This window comes from Mycetomoellerius zeteki, unplaced genomic scaffold (genome assembly GCF_001594055.1).
Source record: "Mycetomoellerius zeteki isolate Tzet28-1 unplaced genomic scaffold, Tzet1.0 scaffold568, whole genome shotgun sequence".
Taxonomy (NCBI): Eukaryota; Metazoa; Arthropoda; class Insecta; order Hymenoptera; family Formicidae; genus Mycetomoellerius; species Mycetomoellerius zeteki.
The window spans coordinates 19,851-26,843 of NW_017257575.1; positions in this window are offsets into that span (position 1 = coordinate 19,851).

Below are 6,993 nucleotides of genomic sequence, written 5' to 3' on the forward strand. Positions count from 1 at the left end.
GTTTATATACTCTAATTTTGTGACCCCTCGCGGTAAGGGGGTGTTATTTTCCTTGTTTCCGGAAAACCTTCTAGAATGTTCTAGAAGCTTCTAGAGATTTAATATGGATTTTAATGTGCCATTTGCTCTTCTAATCTGTCAGTTTTCTGTATTCTGAGTATGAAGCGCGGTTCCGGGCATCGCCTTACTCATAGCGGCGTGCTTGGTTGTTGTTTTTCGCGGCTCGTTGCATCGCGGCATGCATCTTTTCATTATGACGATTTTTTCATAATGGATTTCTGTCTCCGTACGATTCTGCCTTGTTCGAATTTAGTCTTCTGATTCGAATCTTCTGTCTTCCTATCATTCCGATTATTATTTTAGCGATCTTGTTTTACGCCACGAGAAGTTTCCGGTGTCTTGGAGTGCATTTGAGTTGCATTAGACGCATCAAAAGTGCAGCATACGCTTTTCTTGTCCTGCCTGAGGGGCGGTTCCTGCGTTGATGCTGATTTTCGCGTTATATATTGATTTCTTTATGCTCGGTTTAACCGTGTTGTAGTTTTTACGGGAAGATGCATTTTTATGGCGTTTCCTTTGTTAGGTTGTACGGCGGAATCGTTCGGCGGCGCGGCCTATAGCTTTGCCCGATTGTTGTTTGGCACATGTTATAGCTTGTGCTATACTCTGTGCTCGCGGTCTATTGTGTAGTACGGGGCGCTACTCTGCAGGCGCACCGGACGTTACATCGTTTTAACTTTTTCGTTCAAAAATATGCCAGAAATGATTCCGTGCCCATTTTGTGAAACAAAATTATATTTTAAAAGATGTTTAATTAAACATGTCAAACTGCGCCATAAGACTTTAATATTGTCAACCTGCTACTGTTGCCATGATACATGTAGAAGAAGTTTTAACAACTTTTACTCATATAAAAAACACTATTTTTTAAATCATTTTGAGTCGCTTGACCAAAACCGAATTAGTCATAATAGAAATCCTGATAATGATTTTTACTCTGACCGTACAAAATTAGAAAGTTCGAGTTGTCCTAATCTTGTATCCACAAATACAATAAATCAGTCCCTTGTACAACGGAAATGTTCATTTCACGAACCTGAAATTTTCACTATTGAAGCTTTCGAATCTATAGTACAAAAAGAAATGTCATCATTCATTTCACAAATGTACTCGGAATTGAATCTTACACGATCGTTTGTTTCCGCTTTGATTAATAAATTGAATATTTTGTATGATTTGACTCTTATACCGATCTTAAAACAAAAATGTAATTCTAAAAATTATAAATAGGCCCTTTTAGATCTCACGAAGATGCTAACAATATTGCAACACGGTTTTGATAATTTTAAATCCGATCATCTCAGTTTAAAATATTTTGAAAAGATAAATACTCTTATAAAACCACAATCGTTCAGAATTCATGTATCGATAAGCTCTCATTTTATCGGAGGAAAACGCAAAATTGTTATTTTAAACGCAAAAATTCAAGTAATTTCGATGAAAATCGTCCTTAAAAAATGTTTAGAAATGCCAAACATTTTATCTTCCATTTTAGAACACATTGAAGAATGTAAATCTAGTAAACCAATAATTTCAAATATTCAAAGTGAATTATGGCAGAGCATTGAATCTCAATTTGCAGGAAAAACCGTATTACCGTTGATATTGTACTTTGATGATGTTGAGATCAATAACCCTCTCGGTTCACACACGCTAATATACGAAAACTTGGTACCGTCTATTTTTCATTGGGGTGTATCCCATATGAATTTAGTAGTATGTTAGAAAATATATTTCTTGTTCAACTTCACTATACGAAAGATCACAAGACTGCCGGTAACTTGAAAACATTTCGTAATATTATCGATCAAATAACAGATCTTGGGAAACATGGATTAACTATAAATGTAGGTAATCAGCAACAAACAATATATTTTTCTTTGTTAGCTATTATTGATGATAATCTAGGTTTGAACGAAATTTTTGGATTCACAATAAGCTTTAACGCACAAAATGTATGCAGAATTTGTATAGCGGACAAAATTGAGAGTCGGAAACAAGTAAAAGAAAATACTCAAATGCTACGGACCAAGGAAAATTATCTGAAAAATTGTGAAGACTGCTCCACGGGAGTTAAATCTAAATGCGTTTTTAATGAAATCCCGAAATTTCATGTTATAGAAAATGCATGTCTTGATCCCATGCATGATTTATTTGAGGGAATATGCAGATACGAAATAGCTAAAATCTTGAACAATTTCATAAATAAAGAACATTTTTTTTCCCTTGAAATTTTAAATGCTCGCTTGCAACATTTCGATCATGGTCGGAAGTTTGAAAAAATGTACCAATCTCAATATCTATCAACGCTCTCAATGCACAAAATTTAATCATTTCAGCTTCAGAAATGGTTTTTCTGATTGAACATCTTGGTATTCTGATTGGCGATTTGGTTCCTGTAAATAATACCGTTTGGGAAATTTTTCTCGTATTACGGGAAATTATAAATATCATAATGAGTTCATTATTTACTTCTGCAACAATTGAACTCCTTGAAACTTTAATATCGGAACACCATTCGTTATATATAGAAGTTTTTGCGGATCCACTTAAACCTAAACATCATTTCCTCGTACATTATCCTCGATTGTTGAGAAGATTAGGACCACTCAAACATTTATCTTGCTTTCGTTTCGAAGCGAAGCACAAGCAATTTAAAGAGTATGCGAAGGCCACAAGATGCCGGAAAAATTGTCCGTACTCTTTGGCACTAAAACATCAACTTATCCTGTCATATAGACTTTTTAATAAAAAAGGATTTTTTGACCGATTAAATTTGGGGCCTACACTACATCAAGAATTAACTGATCTGCCTGATTATCTTGATTTCAAAAATACACTTCCATTGGACATTCAATACGAATATATACTTGATACTTGGATAAAAATAAACGGCATTATTTATCATAAAGGTATGGCTATAGCTATGCATATGCATGACAATACTATTGTCTTCGGCGAAATTCATTACATAACTATTAATAATATGCGACAAATATCATTTTTATGTACACAATTTTATACCAAAACTGTTAACAGACATTACTGCGCGTTTGAAGTAATTAAGGAATTCGTTTGGAGATTCATTAGGCTAGAAGACTTATTTTCTTATGTTCCACAAAATGTTCATACGATGAGCGATGGTAATTTATATATTTTATGCGAATAGGTATAATTAAGGCTCTTGAATAGTCGCTGCGGCAATCTTAGATCGTAACGTCATAAGCGAGAAGCGTTTACCAGCGTTTACCTATAATTACGTGTCTTTTACAACTATTTACTGATTAGCATGGAGGTATAAGGATAACTTTGGCCCATTTTTATAATGTTTTAAAGTAATCTCTTATTTTCCTCAAATTTATTCAAATTTTCTTTATTTACAAAGGGCATGCAAGAAACTTTAACGTGTCATTTTTCGGTTATGACGTCACAATCCTACATAGCCGTAGCGACTACTTCACAGTTTTAATATATCAGAAAAAATACTTTAATTTATACGGATTTACATTAAAATTTTTTATTTTTTAAATCGTTCAATAGATTCATGTTACATATTGTCGAATATGCAGGAATTATTATACTATTATGATTTCTTTTTAACAATAGTCTCTAGCTTTCCTTGAATTGTAATCTCAATCTTTATTTTAATGAAACAATAATAATAATAATAATTCGGGCAAACTGACTAAGTCTATATGTATCTACTAATTGAATTAAAAATACAAAGTTAATTATTATAGAAACATGACTAACTTTTTTACCCATTTCTCCTTGTCGAGATAAACTTACATAGTTAATATATGATAGTATATGGGATTATTATAGTTCAATAAGTATGTGTTACACAGGATGGTATATAGTTAAGCATTTTAAAAGGTTTTAAGAAGCAAATTCTTCACTCTTTTTGAATCAAGACGAAAACTTCAGATATGATTCGGTAGTCTCGTGGAAGATCAAATTATCATATACAAAAACATTGAACTAATTAATTACACAAGCCTGCAAAATTGGAGGTGTTGAAAGTCGATTAGGATTTAACAATATTTTTTTACGTCATTTTTTGCGCTGAATCCGAATCCGGCTACAAAATTGCTCTATTAAAAATTGGGAAAATTTATGTTGTCAAACCTATCAACCGTATCATTTACTACTATACGGCTCCTTCAAAATCTATTTTAAACCATCTCAAAGCGATTTTTTCTTCCGGAGATATACCAATTCAAAGTTCGGTAAATTGTACCTCGTAGGAGTTCCTAGTCTCTAAGGCAAAATGAGTGATTCTCCGATCAGTGAAGGCAAGATGTATCACTCCCCGACCAGCCGGTTAAGTTGTTTTTACAATGATTTATGAAATCTTTTTCTTTTTTAATTTAATTTTAAATATGGTTGAAAACGTCTTTTTTGGCAGTTTTAGGTTAAGATATCTCGAAATCTTGACGTGATAGAGCAATTCTGCAGCCGTATTCGGATTCAGCGCAAAAAATTACGTAGGAAAACATTGTTAAATTCCAATCAACAAAACCAAGCAGGTCTGTGTTATAAGATAATTCAATGATGGAGCGGTATAATAATAAGCATATTTATATAAAGTTGATCAAATCTTTATTAAAACGAACGTAATTTTATCGTTAAATAGAGAAATCTGCAATGAATGAAAATCTGCAAGTACTTCCAATTATATAATATAAAAGAATTGAATAGAATGGTTTTAATATTTGACTGAATTATTATACAAAGTAACGGAAACTTATATATATATATAATAAATTGTAGGTAATAATAATTCTGGGATGAACTTGACTTTGTCTTCGAGTTAAGTAAATTTAATAAATTATCAAATAGAGAGAGAGAACAATGTAATGGTTAATTAAATATTTCTATTGCATAAGACAAAGAATAAATTCACTGAGGAAAAATATAGTCAATTTTAATAAATGTTTAGTCCAATACTGCCTACATTCTTAGAGAAATCATTTTGTACAACCAAAATTTTGTTAATATATGACTAATAAAATGTTAACAAAATTTTGATTGTACGTACAAAATGATTTCTCTGAGTGCAACTAAACATTTACTTACAGTAAATAAATATTTACTTAATAAAAAAATTGTTAAATGAAGACTAAATATTTCTTGTACCACAAATAATATATCTCTATGTTTAATAAATATTTAATTCGTAGTATTGAACTAAATATTTATTTAAACTAACCATATTTTTTTCTTAAATTGTGAGAATTATTCAGATTAGTATTTCAGAATTAATTATAGTATTAAAGAATAAGTTGGATTGACAATGCGATTGCTTAAATCAATGATATAAATGTTTTTCGAACGGGACAAATAACAATCAGTTTTAAAACTATTCAAACAGTGTGCGATTATAGCTCAGCGTTAGCGTGTTAGGTTACCAACTTAGAGGTCTTAGGTTCGAATCCCGTCGATACCCCACATATGCGTTTTCGAAAATTGTAAAATATCCGATACATAATTGTAATTCATAAATTGTTTGTAGAACTGTACTATTCTATAACATAAGTCTATAAAATTAATAATAATAAATAAGGACTGTAATTAAAAAAATTTTTTTTTTATTCAATTGCGGAATTGCTACTATCAACAAATCATTTAGTTCCTGTCACTTTATAGAATAGTTCAGTCAAATATAAAACTATTCTATTCTACTGCAGATTTAGTTCATCGTGCTTAATTATCCTATCAGATTAATAGAATATTTAGTTCCTCAAACAAAGATTGCATTGTTCAATCTAAACGCTGCATTCTTTTCACAAATTCTCCATTTCGATAGATTGAATTTTTGTTAACAGAATGATAGCTTTATTCAAATCAATTGAGAATTTTATTCCTTAATCTTAATTAATAGACTGCTGATCGTATTTTTCATTCGCTTAATAAAATAATTATTTATACTAAACAGGTTTTTAGTTACTTTCACTTTATATTTTTGTGGATGTTTCATGTATTTCATTTCTTGAACAAAAATTCAGTTGCTTCACTAAATGAAGAATTTTATTAACACAATATTTATATCAATAAAATAAATATCGTTTTGCTCTATGAAAATTTACTGTCAAAATGACAAAATGTGTAATTGCATCAATTATCTAAATTGTCCGTTAAATTTATCAATAAATACACGAACAGTACATTGAAGTCATTCAACAAAACTTTTATTTGTATCAAACATATATTTTGTTATCTCGACTTTATCTTTCGATACAGACTTCATATATTTAGTTCCAGGAACAAAATTTCGGTTGCTTCATATTTTCGTGAATATTAATTTTAACTATATTCTAATTAATAAAATTAAATATGCATTCATCAAACTATATATATTGCTGTTTCAAGTAAGTTTTTGTTTGAATGCAAAGTGATTTTATTGCTTGAAATGAACATTTATCTAAGACAAAGAAATTTCTTTATATTCAACACGAACAAGTTCACATATCAAAAAAATATTGCGTTAAAGTATCTGTGTATGTTTTTACTGAACTCTCATTTTGTTAGTTTAAATAGTGATTTGTTTATAATAGTAACAAATTATTTTGTTATATATTATATATATTTAGTTGCACGTATTGGACTAAATAATTTGGTTATATGAAACAAATTTCGCGTTTTTTAACAAATTTTTTTTTCAGTGTACGTTTATTAAAGATCTTATATTATAATTGGCTCGTTGCCCTTCTTTTATTTATTGATTTATTCTAATTGAGCCATATTAACATTTAATTATTTTATATACGCGGGCGAGATAATGCGTTACAATAATTTCCACTTTTCATTTTCGTTTATTAGAATCCATTTTGGTTTAGAAGCATGCGAATTTATTAAGAAATATTGTAATTTAATTAAATTAAATATAAAGATTAGAGTTCGTATTAAATTTTTAAAATCATGTATCAAATA